The following is an 18,815-nucleotide window of genomic DNA, read 5'->3' as shown; positions in this document are numbered from 1 at the left end:
GTCTGCATTTGGCGACTAATAAATTAGCTGTATATTTTAGAAAGGTAAATTGCCTTTATTGTTCAGTATGAAATACTTTACACATAGTACATTCAATTTGTATTTTTATTTGAAAATCCTTACCTACCGATTGATGTTTTTTCCATATGTTAGGCGTTTTCCAAAAGTCATTAATCTCAAAAAAACAGACAACTTTTTTTTATTTAAACAATTTTCTTGTACGACTTACCGTTTTGGAGCTGTAGCTTTTGAAAGTGTGGAAATGTTGTGAATCGGGCACGTGTTCGAAATCGCTGAACAATGCCGATCTCCCCGGCTACAGTAACAATAGGACCGCTGCGTTGCCATTGTACCGCTATAACTCTGGAATGCTAAGTCGTACAAGAAAATTGTTTCAATAAAAGTCGTCTGTTTTTTTGAGATTAACAACTTTTCCAAATGCAATACAGACGAAAAACAATTTTTTCCGGTGAAAAAACCAAAAAAAAACCGTTTTTTCCAACTTCAGCGCCACCTAGTATCTCAATTTTAAATTATACGGCTTAACTTTAAAAACATTATTTATAGAGGAGAATGTCCTCTACATTTTTTGTTTGAAAAACTTTTCTTTAAAATGGATAGATTCAGAGAAAAACGCATTTCAAAAACTTTTTTTCAAAAATCTATGGAGGGGGATATTAAAAATCTGGAGTTAAGCTTCCCTCATCGCTCCTAACGCATGGACAAAAGATCAATCGGTAGGAAAGGATTTTCAAATAAAAATACAAATTGACTGTACTAAAATATTTTCTCACTTTTTTGAAACTTACATTGATGTGTAAGACATTGATCTGCAGATCAAGACGGTCGGTTTTTATGTTAGATGGTCAGATTTATTATTAATTTTTTTTTCAACAAAAATTTATTCCAATTTTTTTTAAAATATTTTTTATTAACCGTGATAACTTACAATTAATTGTACAACATAATAAATGAAAGTAACTTTTAAAATTCATCTGTTTAGACTGTAACGTCTTCAATAACTAATCATCTTAAAAGAAAAATAACTGAATCACAAATTATTATAGAATATAAAAAATATTAGCGATGGTATGTAAGGGGGTAATGATATGATTACACTGTTTCTAAATTTATCAAACTTAGCTGATTACTACGTATACAGTAAGCACATCTACAATACAAATGCGCGCGCACCCCCCACTCGCTCACACACACACACACACACACACACACACACACACACACACACACACACACACACGCAGAGAGAGAGAGAGAGAGAGAGAGAGAGAGTGAGAGAGACAGAGACATCTATTTCTTATTAATACTAACATAAAGTAATGTTTGAAGTTTAATCTATATTTGTTTAGACATTTTATACTTCGTTCTTGTATATTCACTAGCTGCAGGGGATGCCTCAGGCACGTTTCCGTAGCTAGGCCCTTTAGGCGGGTTGCCCTAGCGGGCGGCGTCTTGGAATGTGATTATTAAGTGTCCAAAATTGATTAGCTCTTGTGTAAAATATTTTTTTTTTTGAATGATGAAAATTGATATAACGATAAAACAAAAGTTAAATGAGAAATTTAACTCGTAACGAAATTTAACTTTAACTAACGAGTCGGGATTTTCAGCTAGTGATCGGTACATTCCGGTGCCTACTTTTGGGTATTTCATAAGAAAGCTTCCTATTGTAATGGGTACCATGATTCGACTTCCCGAAAATTTAGACATATCTTCGCGTTTCACATCCTCCAGACCCCAAAACCATCGTCAGTTCGAAATTTTATGCATACATTTATATATATATATATTTCACTTTCTTGTGGACACGATAGCTGCTGTAATTTTGCGCCAATCACTTTCAAATTGATACATAAAGTATAACGACCCAAAATCTTGGTCAAGTTTTTTAATGGGCAAAATCGGACCATGGGGGTGGAAATGGGGGGGGGGGGCTTTTTCGAAAAAAAACAAAATATCGTTATAACTTTCTTATTAAGTAAAATATCGAATTCGTTTGAAGTTCCTACTATTCTTTGGATAAGGGCCTAAAACTTATCTTAGTAAAGTTTCTTGATATAAGGGCCAACCGTTGGGCCAGGGGGTGAAAAAATGAGGTTTCGAAGACAAAATATCATATAGGAACAGTGTGGAATCGGTTAAAGTAATCGTTAGTCCTCTAAACATTACCTAAAACTTTTATACGAAACAATTTTTGATATGACCAACCCTTACGGCAAGAGATGAACAAAATGTTGCTAGAATTGTAAAAAGATATGGGACTTGTAGTATGCTAAACATATAAACCTTTTTTTCACAGGTAACCGTTGAATAAATTTGAAGTTTTTTCTTAAATTTAAGGTGGAAATCTTTTTTTATCCCCTACTTAACACCGTTGAAATCTACTCCGCTTTCCGGCGTGCCGAAAAGGATTATTGGTTATAGTTCATTATTTTATGAAGAAAAACAAACAATGACACAAATATATAAAAAAAATATGAAAAAAAAAATTTAAAACACCACTCTTAAATTAAAGACACTACTCTTTTAAAAACCTACTGATATGCTGAAGGTGTCAGGTTCGAGTCTCATGCTAGACAACACCATCGGCAATTGTTTAGGTAGGTTTCATACACTAAAAAAGTGACAGGTGTTTAATCCAATTTTTGACTAACAAGCATTTTTTTTCAGTAATTTCAATCGAAATAATATAAATAAATTTAAAAAAATAGAATAAAAAAAATAGATAGAATAAATAAATAGAATATAAAAAAATAAATACATCGGTGATGAAAACGTTTGTAGTGTTAAAGGGTTTAATTTTATATTTTTGTATAGTTATAATTTTATAAAATACAGTATATAACTGATGCATTTACGTTCTAACTGTGTAACCTTGAATGGTTGTATGAAGAGGAAGTGAGGATTCGGTTTCCTAGCAACCGCTGGTACATACGTTACATTCGTTAGACAGCGGGTGAATAAAAATTGTTATGTCTTCCGCGTTACTAAAACAAATACTCAACTGACGCGTCAAAGTGCATCTATTAACAAATTTGAATCGACAGCATATCAACATTAAATTATTTTAATTTTTTTTTTATTATGAAATTAATATTTTGGCATGTTAAAAATACAAAGGCTGACGGATTCGGCACCTTTATTTTAAAACGGATTATTTTTATAAACACAAGGGTCAACATTGTATTAATCTTTCATATTATACGTATTTTAAAGTTTATGTAATTTAACATTACATATTGTGTAGGGGTCTGATGATATCATAAAATAATAATAATAATGAAAATTATTTTATATTGAAACGGTTTTTTATACTTTCTTGCATTTGAGAAACACGAAACATTTGAATAGATTTAATACATAATTTACTACGCAAATAAGAATCATAATGTTAGTATATCATTTTTTTCATACTTCACACTCACACATTTACACTCCAATAAAAGTTATGAGTTATTATAACGCTAATCGTCGAGTTTTCTTTCTCGCCATAATATCTAAAACTTCATCAGGATTAATAGTAATATTTCTATGTACTGACAAACAAACTAATGAACATAATCTTCCATCCCCCGTCTTATTACGCGCAATCATTCTGACTCTATTGTGGAGAACTAGCATTCATTATTACATGTTACCGGAAGAGTCGCTAAAACTTGTAAGAGAAAATGGATATTCGGAAAATATTCTTTATTGCAACGATTCAATATTTCAATTATTTCTAGATCGTATTTTAAATTTAATGACTTTATCCCCACGCATGTTGTTCGTATAAATGTAAATTGTTAAGTACAGCCTACAAATAAATTATTACTTAAATGATTATCTAATAGTTTCTTTTTTATTATCTGCTTCTACAAATTGTGCTTGTCTATGTGAGAGACGGGGGGAGAGAGAGAGAGAGAGAGAGAGAGATGAGAAAATGTTTTGCCTTAATTCTTGCCAGTTTGGTAAAATTCAGCCAGACTGTAGATCCAAATAAAAGAGTAAACGCGATGGTTTTTCTTTTCTTTATAAAATCTGAAGTGAAAAATCGAAAGAAATTGGTTTGAGAACTGTATTTTTAGTAGTTTCTGAGAAATCACGGGTTAAAAGACAAAAGATGTGTACATTTCCCGCATTATACTTCCGTTACTGAACCGTTTCAAAAAAAAAATTTAACATCGGTTGTTTATTTAAAAACAAATTATTTCATTCTACATAAACAATATTACTGTGTCGATAAAATTTTAAATTATACCGATTAAAAAGTAAAAAAAAAACTCAATTTCCTGTATCCTGTTAACCGTGTAAACAAATATAAACCATTTTCATTAACGCCTTTTGAATTGTGAATTATTATATATTTAGTCGCTTAATTTAGTTATCTCGATATTATTTCATCTGTTTTTATATTTATGGACTTTAATCGAACCTAACTTTATTTTTTAATCGATAGTGAAATTTGTCATGCCGACCTGATTAAGGTTTTACCACGGTTTCCCTTGATCCATCCGCACAAATTCCGGGACAGTTCCTTTTTTTTATTAATGAAATAGCGTATTTACGCGTTCCCGAGTATTATATACTCTTATATAATATATTATTCTACACTAATCGGAATAAAAAATTATTTATTAACTTAATTAAACCCCAAAAGAAAAATTTATAGAGGTATCTTTTACTTTCACGTCTCGATTGAAAGTAGATGAATAACTTTAGGCGACAGAACAATCAAATAGTGTAGTGCGGTGGTGTGTAGCTGTTAGTCAGTTCGATTCACGGTAAGGGTGTGACATTTTTTATCATATGATCAACATCTACATTGATTCACTATAAATGTTGAATATCTCTGTAGAGAGACTAAATTTGAACCGCAGTTCTGCTACGTCAAACATTAGACGCGGGTGTGCGTGCGTGCGAACTCTTGCATTACTGATAAAGACATATACACTTATAGTTTTATCAAGCTGTAACATTAGATTTTATTAAATAATAGAAATCTTCATCAACAACCTCTTGTAAATAAATTTGTACCTTCAAAACTAGATTGTATGTTAGTTAAATCTAGTTTTGAAGGTACAAATTTATTTACTGTAATACATAATTTGTGCTAGATTAAACAAAATTCAGATTATAATAAAAGCGAAGTGTTTAATAAAAAAAATTAAATATAAATAAAATAAATGTAATAAGTAAATTCCTTATAGTAATAAATGCTTTAATAGAAAAACAATAGTTCGATAGTCAATGATAAAAAAATAAAACAATAATTTATAAAATTGTATCGTTCATACGCTGTCAGAGGTAATTATTTTTTTGTTTAATTTTATTGGGATGACGCAAAAACAACTTGTCAGTCTGAAGACTGCGGGGTGAGGGGGGAGATGAAACAAATGCAGCAGGTGGCTAACTTCACTCTGATTGGCTACCCTCGGACAGTACTGGTCACGCGATGGTACAACAATTCAAATACAACCGTAAATGTGCGTACGTGTGTGTGTATTTCTGTCTAATAACAAAGTTAATATCCCTGTTATATTTCTTATATAGACGTTCGATATAATTAAATTAAATCAAGATTTGTTGATCATTTTATATCTATTATTACATTTTATTTAAGATAATAATTAATCTCCCTTAATTTTAATAATTTTTTTAAAAATATTACGATTAAATTTATCAGTTTTGTAAAGTAATTTACAAAAAGAAAAGATTCTAATATTACATAATAACAGATAAAATTTTTCCAGTTTTATTTACAATTCGACCTAGTAATCTTTAATGCTATTCCTAACACGTTAATACCTAATACATTTATATTTAATTTTTATGGTTTGATTACAGTTAGTGCATCAGTCCATATATGTAATACTTGTATGAGTTTTGTGCATTAAAAAAATAATAATAAATTGAAGATTCGATTATAAAAATGTTATTAATTGCACGCATAATCCTTATAAAAAAATAAATTAATAAATTTAGACATTACATCAAAAATATTGATGTAATGAAAGTTTGTGGGGTTCGATTCTCGGTTTTATTTAGGTATCACCTATTAAAAAAAGAATGACAAGTTGAAAGTCGCGATTTCGATTCCCGGTTTCAGCACAAAATCACGTACTTAATGTTAATAAATATTAAATAACGTTAACCAATATACTTAAAATTATACAAAAGAACACAGAACACAGTTTTATTTTATTTAACAGTTTCGTTCAAAAGTACTGTGCATAAAATAAAAAAAAAAAAAAGAATTAAAATAAAAAGGCCGTAGGGTGTGAGAAAGTAATGAACCTAACGGCTTTATTTTATTCAGTATTGTAAATTCGTTAATTATGATATTTGTTACAATGCGCTTTACGCACATCCGCGTGTACGGGACGGCAGCTGCAGTATAACCTTGGACACAGCTGTTGTTTGATAGAGAGGGTTGATGACCTCTCATAGCAACAGGATTGTAGAGAGCACGTCGCCGAGCTCTTCCGTCGATTCGTAAACTTGCGTACGTGTGTGTATTCCTGTCGAGCAACAATATTAATATCTCTATTTCTAATATAGACGTTCGATATAATTAAAAAAATAAAGACTTGTCGATTATTTTATATTTATTACATTTTATTTAAAATAATAATTAATCTCCTTAATTTTAATAAATTTATTAAAAATATTACGATAAAGTTTATCCGTTTTGTAAAGTAATTTACAAAAAAAAAAAGATTCTAATATTACGTAATAACAGATAAAAATTTTCCAGTTTTATTTATAATTCGACCTTGTAATATCCTACACGTGTATATTAACGAGCGAAGAATATGCAATAAATGAAATTAATAAGATTTTAAATAAAACACAAATTGTTGTCCAGAATCAAACCCGAGACTGGCACATTTAGAAGGCAACACGCTAACAAATACATCGACTGATCGTTTTTAATATGATAAAATGTTATAAAATGAAATATAGCATTAAAGGGTAAAAAAATGAATATGTAAAACTTGTAATTAACTCGATTATATTTAAGGTTCTAATAATAAAAGTAAGAGACGACCAGATAAATACAACAATGTTGCTTTAGAAGCTAAGCAACCTACATTTACGTAATCCTTTAAGTTTATAAGAACAGAAAATGTAATGTTATTTAATACTTCAACAAGCATCAACTAAACCGCTTGCCGATCGATCTCCTAGATGGAATCTTCCGGAAGGTCCGGGGTTCGAATTTCATTCGCCGTTGGAATTTTTAATTTAATTTAATATAATGTATATTATAGATTTGTTTAATTATTTATCAGAATATGATTTATGTTGCAGCGTGTAAGATATGTGTTTAGTGAAGCGTTTAACGTTCAGCGATTAATCTGTCGGAGAGGAAGGACGGTGTTATCTCCACAGCATCGCGGCTACCAACGGTTGATAGTAGCTTCACATTATCTTTATTAATGTACTCCTAACACGTATTAATATTCAATACATTTATTTATTTATTTGTACGGGCAATAGACCGACATTCAGTTCGTCACTTACTTTTATTTCAAATTTTAATAGAGCGTATAAAAAAGCCAATTCTGACCGAAATTTGAACACAGAACTTTCTGTCTACCTGTACTACATGCAATTCTGGTATCTTTTGCCCATGTTTCACATTACTATTATTTTTGTTTTTACTCTTTATTTTCGTAAATTCAAGTTTAAAATTATAATTTATCACCGATAAATTTCAAACATTTTAAAATACGAAATTTAATATTTCAGAAACGACTAAAAGTGAAATACAAAATACCGTAAGAATTTGATACGAAATTATATACTTATTTAGAGAATACGATTATCAAAATAAGAGTCGCTCTTGGAAAGTAATAAAACATCACAATCACTATCATCACCCCGTCTCTTAAACCTCACTCTGTCCCAGACAGCGCGAAAATTCTCTAACACTCACACACTCTCTCTCTCTCTCTCTCTCTGTGGGTGCGTGTGCGCGCGTAAATTTTGAAGGGTATAAAGATCATTTAATTTCTTACCGCACTATAGTGGATAATAATTTCGTTATCGGATCTAACTTGTGATTGGAGGTTGGAAATTGAAAGTGCCTCAAGGGCACTTTCAATTTCCAACCTCCAAGATATTTATTTTATTTATTAGTTATGTTAAATATTATAAGGAATAAATATAGTCAAATCAAATTTAATTCGAATCTCTGACATATTTTTTTATGTATGTGTATAGATTCTATGAAATTATTTCATAATTACAAAAATTATATTTCTCATTGAAAGAGGAGAGTAATCCCGTCTAAATTTTTTAAACGTTCAAGTTGATCGTCGCATCGAATTTACAAACTTCATTAAGACTTTTAGTGAAGAAATTATTTTATCATAAATGATGTTTTTAAAAAGGTAATTTTATAAAATGTAAACTATACATTTTATATTTGCGTATTTTTACTTTATATTTTAATTTTTGTAATTAAATATATATATATATATAAACACAAGATGATGTAGGAGTAAAGAGAAATAATTTGGGAACCGATTTTAGAGCTTGAAATTAAAAAGAAGGGTTCGTACAAACATACGTCCGAAAACAGTTTGTAATCGAGTTACGGCTAGCAAATTCTTTAAGAAGAATTAGGAAGAAGCCGTTTCCCGTTAAATACTTTACTTAGCTAACATATGTTGTCACGTAACAAGGTACTAACCTACTGAAACTGAAATGATGTTCAGTCGTACAAATGACACCTTCACTTCTTTCACCTCAACGAAGGCTGTATATACCGAACATCATTACTATCAGAGAAAGCAATTCTTATTGGTACCTCCTATACCAGAGACGGTTTATAAATATCACAATCGCAAAAAAGAATGCGACAAATTAATGTCTACATCAGATAGTTAATTAAGTCTACATCAGATAGTTATTCTACCGATATAATTATTTGTTTCACTTTTACAAAATTAATAACAAAAGTTATCGTAATCAATTTTTTTCATAAAATGATCAACAGTTTTGTAAAAATAAAATCGAACTAGCGAGTTACAAATTAAACATATTAATTGCAGCTAATTACTTGAAAATTTATTTTTATGAGTAAATCCAGTATAAACTTTTCTTTATACTTTTGTTAATGATTTTTTCTTTATAAATTAAAAAATTATAGTTTTTATGAATGAAAAAAGTCAAGGAAAAGAGCAATAGTAGTAGATTAAAAAAATACCGCTGCCTCTCTACTTTTCAAGTATCGTGTCGGGTTACATGAAAACAGTCTTTTTTTCCTGTTTAGCCTCCGGTAACTACCGTTTAGATAATTCTTCAGAGGATGAATGAGGATGATATGTATGAGTGTAAATGAAGTGTAGTCTTGTACATTCTCAGTTCGACCGTTCCTGAGATGTGTGGTTAATTGAAACCCAACCACCAAAGAACACCGGTATCCACGATCTAGTATTCAAATCCGTGTAAAACATGAAAACAGTCTGGTTTGATTAAAGTGAATTTGTTCTTTTTTTTTTTAGTATCTTTGTAAATAAAAAAATTAAAATTAATTACAATATCTTAAAAAATAATAATCTTTATAATTGTACAATTTAATTAAAACGTTGTAGTGGCATCAACTTGATCGATATTATTTTTGAAAAAATTATTCTTCTAGGTTAAAAACGCAATATTATTTTATAAACTGCAAATATTACAGTATGTGATAAGAAAACAAAAATAATAACACTTATTTTAAGCTACATTAAAACAATATTAATATTAAAAAAAACTTACCTCGATCAATAATGAAGGTCATTAACCAAAACAAAATAAACAACGTATAAGAAATAGTTAAACAAGAATGACCGCAGACACGAGGATCCAAATTGAACTGCATATCACAGCGCAATCTGTAATGTCGCTAGATTCCATAAGCTTTCGTTCTCTGCCACGCACGTTATTTCTCTGTCGCTTCAAACTACGTCCGAGCAACAAACCTGCAAAATAAATTATGAAAATTAGCGCGACAACTAAAATGTATTGCCTACACTGTACTGTTTCTCCTCTCATAATAATAACCGACAGTATAGCATTAATGTTTTACAGATTTGAAAACTTTTAATTTTACAAAATAATAATTGAAACCAAATTTTCGCTTAAACCTATGTATACAAAGTTAACAAAGGAACGTAACCAACGTTAAACTGTAATGTTAAGGTTTTCAGTTATTTCGTTTTACCTAATATTCAATTTACGGATATAATTTACACTCACGCATATTTTATTTTAATTTAAAAAAAACTAGAGAGCGCCCAAAAGTTTATAAAAAAAGTAATAGCGAAAATAAAAATGTTACGTCACCACTTTAGTGTCACATAAAGTAGTATGCTTACCTGCTACACCAATGGTGTCGGGTTCGATTCCCTGTCAGGATCTGAACACAATTTTACAATAACTTAGACCATATCGTCTTTAGTCACAGAGAAAAAAAACAAAAAAAAACAGGATCATTTATTTTAATATAGATAAGAAATATTAATGAGTACATAAGGGGGTTATGATATAAAAGGATTATTTCTAAATTTATCTCAGCAAGCCGACTACCGTATTTCACAGTAGAGCCCAGCCCGTCTATAATACAAAAAGGCGCGCGAACACAAACGTGCAAACACACATTTAGTATGGATTTATCTCAAAAATTATACTTAGATATTACAAAGTAACTTATAATTTTTCGCGTCTCACTGCATTTTTGTAATCGATTTGTCACCTCGGTAACGCAATAGTGAAACTGACTATACTGAAAGTCACAGGTAATTAATACTTCAGCACGTATCAACTAATCACCTCGCCAGTCGCCGAGGTGGAGTAGTAATGTCTTCCCTTTTTATCCGAAAGGTCCCGGGTTCATATCCCTGTCAGGCTTTAAATTTTAATTCGCTTTAGAATTGAAATACCGTACTTCTACACACAACCACCAACCTAATATTATGGTGAATATTTAATAACAATAAATTATTGAATTAAAATAGTATTATCGTTTCCGCGAGCAGAAAAAGTCAGGTTTTGTACTCGTCGAGTTAAAGCCTCATATAATTTCCAGTTCGTTTCGTTATAATTTCTTAAACGTCCTTTATTCAAAAAAAATTTGGAATTTTTTTTAAAAAAGTTTAAATTTTTGTATTAAATTTATATTTAATTTTTAGGGTTCGGTTACAGCTCGGGAATCACTCCATATATGTAATACTTGTAGGGAGTTTTATGCGTTAAAAAAAAAATTAAATTGAAGATTCGATTATAGAGTTGTTATCAATTGCACGCATAATCGTTATTAAAAAAAAATTTAAACTCAATTTGATTACCACAGAGTTCAATTTTTCTGATGTAAGTTTTTTTAAAAATAAGTTCGTAAAAAGATTAAAAACGAAAGAAAAAGGATTTAAATAATGAAAATCTGGAGGTTCGATTCTCAGTTTAAAAAAAAAAAGACTGACAAATTGAAAGTCGCGATTTCGATTCTTCGTTTCCGCACAAAATCACATACTTAACGTTAAAATAAATATTACATAACGTTAAAGAATAGACTTGATCTTCCCCCAAAAACGGAGTTTTCCTTTATTTAACACAGTTTCATTCAAAAATACTGTTTATTAACGATAAAAAAACAATATTTAAAAAATCGAGAGATATGCTGAATGGTTTCGGGTTCAATTCCCGGTTTGGATAGTAAGTAGTTCAATTCGTAATGTATATCCGAGTATCAATATTAAAAAAAATCTAAGTTGAAGATCCTGGGTTCGACTCTCACAACATAATCCTTTTCAAAACATAATCGCATTTATAATATTTATAAAATATTTCGCCTAGAATCAATTTAGTCTCCATACAGTTAAATTTATTTATTTAGAGCTAATTAAAAAAAAAACGAAAAAGGATATTGAAGAACTAAGTTTCGATATTATTGACTTACATCCGTGCTGCTTATACGTGTATTTAAAATACAAAATAAATAAATAAAAATGCCGGGTGGTGTGAGAAAAATAGAAAGACTCTATTTTAGTCAGTATTATAAATTCGTTAATTATTATACTGTTAAAATTGCTTTATGCAGTTTAACCTTCAACACAGCTGTTGTGAAGGGTGGGGGTACCACTCGTAGCAACGGGATTGTAGACAGCCGTCGCCGAGCAGTTCCGCAGATGATGCAGTATGATTTATATAAGTTATGTTACACTAACTAACCAGCTTTTTTTTATTAATTTATTTTACTCGTATTGACAACATACACAGTATCTACAATTTTTTTCATTTCCACAGCGCCAACCGTTATGTATTGCATCACAGGATGAGATGAGATAGGAATTTTGTAGCGTGTGAAAATGCCATGCCTCATCGGAATTCGAACCCGGGACCTCCGAATAAAAGGCCCCGCAATTAGTCGAAAAATGTTTGAGATATGGAGGTCCGAATAATCGACGTTTTAATAAACATTAATCTCAGATTATATTTAATTTGAATCACAATTTTGTAACAAGAAAATCTCTCTGATAATTCGAGTACTTAAAACAAGCAATAATTTATGTAAATTTTACGGATAAATAAAATATGTAAGTCCGGTTAAGTCTGAGAGGTCGGATGTATAAGATCAGTGATTATTTGACTAACTAAAATAATAGTAATTAATAATAATAATAAATATTAATAATTAAATATTCATAATAATAATAATTTTACTAACAAAATTAAAATAAACAAAAAAGTTATCAAGTATGATTTTTAAGTTTTTAACACTAATACATAAACGATAAATACCAATATTGTCAAATAGAGAATTTAACACGATTTTAATTTTTTTTTTTTTAAATAATAGTAAAATAATAAATAATATGATTCGTTATTATATATGAAAGTAGTTTAAAAGTGTTATAATATAAAAAAAAACCTTTCGGCAAGCCGGAAGGCGAATGTAGATTTCACCGGTGCTAAATAGGGGATAAAAAAGATTTCCACCTTAATGTAAAGAAAAACTTCATATTTACTCGATACAAAAATAATTTGCACGTGAAAAAAAGTTTCACATGTTTAGCGCGTACGAGAATTTTAGCCCATTTTACAATTCCGGCAATATTTTGGTCGTCCCTTGCCGTAAGTAAGGGTTGGTCATATCAAAAATTGTTTCTGACAAAAGTTTTAGGTAATGTTTAGAGGAATAACGATCACTTTAAACCGATTCGATAATTGTGCCTATTAAGGGAGGTATGATTTTTTTTTTGTCTTCAAAACCCCATTTTTTCCACCCCATGGGCCAATCGTTGGTGATATCAAAAAACTTTACTTACATATATTTTAGGCCCTTATATGAACTTGAACAGAAGTTCAATATTTTGCTTAATAAGAAAGTTATAGCGATGTTTTGTTTTTCTCGAAATACCCACTCCATTTCCACTCCCATAGTCCGATTTTTCCCATTAACGAACTCGATCGAGATTTTGGGCAGTTATATTTTTTGTATCAATTTGAAAGTGATTGGCGCAAAATTACGGCAGTTATCGTCCATAATATAAAATAAGTGAAATATATATATATACTTATGATATATCGTTGAAAAGCTCTCAATGAGGGCTTATTACTCCCAATTTTTTTGATTTTCGGCACTTTTTGTTCAGTCGATTGCAATCAAAAGGGATAGTGTACAACTAGATGTTACAACAGTCCTAAATAAAAAATTACAATCATCTAAAGCTAATCGTTTTTGAGTTATGCGACATATATATAAACAGACGTCACGCCAAAACTAGTAAAAATGGATTCAGGGATGGTCAAAACGGATATTTCCATTGAAATCTGAAAATTTTTCACGATCATAATATACTTTCTTTACTTCGTACAAGGAATTAAAAACTATTAACTCGAAAATTAAAACTAATGAATTCAGTAATCTGTATTATTAGTATAAGGAAGTAATAATAAATAAAAAATTAACATTAGTAAAATAAAAAGATGGCTCTGAACAAAATTTACTTCCTGTGATAACTTTGTACGTAGTGATGATTGTGAGGGAGTGTGCACGTGAATGGGACCAGATAGCAATTTCTAGAATGTTCCGACTCTTGTCCTTCCATCTGTTCGCGCCATAATTCGTCAACAAAAAAGAACTGCGTGTGTCAAAATGTGTTAAGTTGATGAAAAATTATTATTGTTTATAATATTATTACCTGTTCCATTACATAAAGCAATGTAGAAAAAATAAACCAAACTTATATATATATATAATCTAATCTTTTCTTTCTGATAATTTGTTAAATTAGTATTACTGTTATTAACGATTAAAGTTGTCAAATACACCAAATAATATTTCTTTACGATTTGTAGCGTCGTTATCAAAGCCGTATCAAATTTTGTTTACTTGATTATTTGTATTTGGCGAACATTATTATATTTAGGAATATTTTAAACGAATCTAAACGACCTTTCAGAAAAGAATTCAACATGTAAACCAGGTAAGTTCTTTTAAAATTCTTATAAAATTTATATATAGATTACTTTATACATAATAAAAATAATTTGCTTTCAAGTTATACATTTCTCTTTTAGTATACACTAAAAGAGAGGTTTCCGATTCTTTTGTAGACTAAATTTTTTGTATTTAATTTCTATTTAAATGTCCTCTAATAATTGCTACTTATTAATTATTTCGGGTGTCAATATTTTATTTAAATTCTGATTTTTGTTTTTAAAAAAAATCTAGATTTCTGTTAATAACAAAATCTTATCTGTGTCTGCATTTGGTGATTAATAAATTAGCTATATATTTTAAAAAGGTAAAATGGTAAAAATTCGGATCCGGTTAAAAAGTACTAAATTTTCCCAGAACGTCGATATATATTTCGCTTATATATCGTTATGTATACGGTATAATAATGAAACAAGTATAGACCTGACCATGAGACATGTACTAACGAACGAGATTTTCCGCTAGTGATCGGTACATTCCAATGCTAAGCTAAGGGGGACGCACACACAGACACAAATACAAATGCCGTTTAATAGGATAGGAATATAGTGCAAAACACTTAATTTTTTAACACAAAAAAAAAAACGTAACATGTCTCAATTCAATTCCTGACTTAAAGCATTTTTTTCAATAATTTCAATCGAAACAATGGCCACAACGAATATAAAAAAAAAATAAATCATTGATAAAGGCGTTGGTGATAAATTATAGTATATGGAACACGTTAAAAGTGGTAACTGTTTAACCTTGAACGGTTGAATGTACATGAAGTGAGGGGGACCGAATCCCCTTCCGATGGTACAGCAACCGTTGGTACAGAGTTGCCAGATACATAGCGGGTGAAATAAAGATGCATTTAAGTTCTAACTGTCTAACCATGAACTGGTGAGGAAGGAGAATTCAGTTTTATAGCAACCGTTGCTAAGACGTTGCCAGACAAACAGCGTGTCAAAAAAAATTGTTATGTCTTCCTCGTACTAAAGAAATACTCAATTGACGCGTCAAATTCCATCTATTAACAAATTTGAATCGACAGCGAATCAACATTAAATTATTTTTGGCATTTTTTTGGCATGTTAAAAATACAAAGGCTGATTGGGGATTCGGCACCTTTCAGCAGCGCTTTACTTTTAAAACCGATTAGTTTTGTAAACACAAGACTCAAAATTGTATTAATCTTTCATATTCTCGTATTTTAAAATTTATGTAATTTAACATTACATATTATAATTACATTAATTTAAAATTTAATATACAATAAATGGAATACTCAAGCGAATACAAAATTGGTAGTTACAGTGATAGATTTTTTTTTTTTTTAACCAACATAGCATGGAGGACCGAGTCGTATTAAAATGTACAAAAAAAAATTATCGTGCAAAAATTGTTGCAAACTTCAGGCTTTATTTTTGTCTTAATGTACATAGTTTAGGCTTCAGAATTTTCTTTTTTTGTATGAAACGACAAAACCTAATGAGAAAATAATAAAAAAAACATGAAAATTGTTGACATTGATCTCAAGCGCACGCGCGCGCACACACACACACACACACTTCATGGCGGGTAGTAGCGCCTTTCTCTGCAATCCCGAAAAGTTTTGAATTCAAATTAAAAAATTATATATATATATATATATATATATATATATATATATATATATATATTTTATATATGTATGAGAAAATGGATATTCTCATATAAATTGATCGTTGCAATAAATAAAATATTATTTATTGCAACGATCAAATATTTCAATCATTTCTAGATCGTATTTTAAATTTAATGACATCATCTCCTCGCACCAAATAAGATACTCCGCTTGGAGGACAGATTCAGAACATTTATTATCATAATTTATCGCTAAGAATTTTAGTTCATCCCCTTTTTCAGCACTAGCTGATCTAGCAAAAGAACTTGAAAACTTTATGAAGATTCTTGGAATGCCATTTAACTGTCTACGCATGCATTTGGATTGCGATAAGCAAGTGTTGCATTTCTGGCTTGCGGGAAATCCCCAAGAAAGGGGTCAAACCATTTTTGGTGGGAGGGGGTCCGAGGGACCGCCTCCGACTAGGTTATATTATATCAACATAACCTTTTTTTCATGCATCAAAAATCCATCAAAAATAGAATTCTATACAGAAGAATTGAGAAGAGAGTGGAAGAAGTGTTAGGAGAAGACCAATTTGGTTTTAGGAAAAGCATAGGGACAAGGGAAGTAATTTTAGGCCTCAGATTAATAGTAGAAGGAAGATTAAAGAAAAACAAACCGACATACTCTGCATTTATAGACCTAGAAAAGGCATTTGATAATGTAGACTGGAATAAAATGTTCAGCATTTAAAAAAAATAGGGTTCAAATACAGAGATAGAAGGATTGCTAACATTTATAGGAACCAAACAGCAACAGTAATAATCGAAGAACATAAGAAAGAAGCCATAATAAGAAAGAGAGTACGACAAGGATGTTCCCTATCCCGGTTACTTTTTAATCTTTACATAGAACTAGCACTTAATGATGCTAAAGAACAATTTAGATCCGAATTAACAGTACAAGGTGAGAAGATAAAGATGGTATGATTTGCTGATGATATACTAATTCTAGCCGAGAGTAAAAAGGATTTAGAAGAAACAATGAACGTCATGGATGAAGCCCTAGGCAAGAACTATTGCATGAAAATAAACAAAAGTAATGAAATTAGTAGAAATAACAAAGATGAACCGCTGAATGTGAAAACAGGAGGAGAAAAGATTACGGAGGTAGAAGAATTTTATTATCTGGGAAGTAGAATTACTAAAGATGGACGAAGCAGGAGCGATATAAAATGCTGAATAGCACAGGCGAAACGAGCCTTCAGTCAGAAATATATTTGTTTACATAAAAAATTAATTTAAATGTCAGGAAAAGATTTTTGAAAGTATGTGTTTGGAGCGTCGCTTTATATGGAAGTGAAACTTGGGACGATCGGAGTACTGAGAAGAAAAGATTAGAAGCTTTTGAAATGCGGTGCTATAGGAGAATGTTAAAAATCAGACTGGTGGATAAAGTGACAAATGAAGAGGTGTTGCGGCAAATAGATGAAGAAAGAAGCGTTTGGAAAAATATAGTTAAAAGAAGAATCAGACTTATAAGCCACATAAAGAAGACAAAAAAAAAACCCTTTTTTTTCTCTTGTTTAACCTCCGGATCCACAGTTAGGTATTGCTTCAGAGGATGAGATGAATGATTTGTAGCGTGTGTGAAAATGCCATGCCTTTCTTTTTCCTGTTTAGGCTCCGGGAATTACCGTTCAGATAATACTTCAAAGGATGAGTGAGGATGATATGTATGAGTGTAGTCTTGTACAGTCTCAGTTCGACAATTTCTGTGATGTGTGGTTAATTGAAACCAACCACCAAAGAACACCGGTATCCACGATCTAGTATTCAAATCTGACTTTACTTGAATTTGAACGCTGGAACTCTCGACTTCCAAATCAGTTGATATGGGAAGACGCGTTCACCACGTGACCAACCGATGGGGTGCAAATGCCACACCTTGTATCAACATAACCTAACCGAACATAACTTACGTAAGCTATCCTCTTATAACTAATGTTAAATACATATTTTATGAATACCCTCTTATAACTAATGTTAAATACATATTTTATGAATACCCTCTTATATGTTAAATACATATTTTATGAATACCCTCTTATATGTTAAATACATATTTATGAATGTTATATGGAGAATATGTAAAATGATCGGTATACGTAATAGATTGCTATATATTTGTTAAATTATATATTCAACAATGGAGGCGATTATAGGTATTAATAGTTTATATACGTACGTGTAGGTGATTATACGTACAAATATGTTTAATAGTTTGAAAATGCTTTAAACCACTTAAAAACTTTAGTTTGTGTCAGAGCATCATTTCCATACGCCCGTTTTAATTTTGAAAAAGTTTCAGTAGCAGTCTCACCGAGTTTAACACAAAACTTAATTGCACAACGTTGCTAATAATTAGTATCACTCATTTTTGTAACGCACAAGAAAAACTCATTTCACGAAAAGTTTGTTTACATCTCATGCGGCAACATTAGACTAATACCTAATATAAATCAGCTGTAACCATATGTAACTTTGCAGTGTTGTCACTTTGGCTGCCAAAAAAAAAACTAGTGTCTACTTTATTTAGAGTAAATAAAATAATTTAATTATAAAATAATAAAATAAAATAATTTAATAAAAACAAAGGCTTATTCATTATTTCTTTTGAATTAAGCCCATTTTTATTATCAATTCTAGTTTTATTCATGTTTGCGACTACAAT

General features: G+C 30.3%; 2 protein-coding genes across 3 annotated transcripts in view; one reads left to right on the top strand and one right to left on the bottom strand.

The window, feature by feature from the left end:
• Positions 1–18,570, bottom strand: part of LOC142334127 (uncharacterized) — an 82,708-nt gene extending 64,138 nt beyond the window's left edge. The window contains exons 1-2 of one of the 2 annotated variants that reach the window (XM_075381859.1): positions 18,330–18,570; positions 9,772–9,974 (exon numbers count right to left, since the gene is read on the bottom strand). The gene's annotated coding sequence lies outside the window, so the exon portion shown is untranslated. The remainder of the gene's footprint in view (positions 1–9,771; positions 9,975–18,329) is intronic. The other variant, XM_075381860.1, reaches the window with a different exon arrangement.
• The window catches only part of LOC142334128 (signal peptide peptidase-like), a 67,642-nt gene continuing 63,282 nt past the window's right edge, over positions 14,456–18,815 (top strand). The window contains exon 1 of the mRNA XM_075381871.1: positions 14,456–14,477. The gene's annotated coding sequence lies outside the window, so the exon portion shown is untranslated. The remainder of the gene's footprint in view (positions 14,478–18,815) is intronic.

The sequence above is a fragment of the Lycorma delicatula genome, chromosome 13, assembly GCF_047948215.1.
Source record: "Lycorma delicatula isolate Av1 chromosome 13, ASM4794821v1, whole genome shotgun sequence".
NCBI classification, from domain to species: Eukaryota; Metazoa; Arthropoda; class Insecta; order Hemiptera; family Fulgoridae; genus Lycorma; species Lycorma delicatula.
The sequence above is the reverse complement of the archived record's forward strand: the minus strand, read 5'-3'. Positions and strand labels throughout refer to the sequence as shown.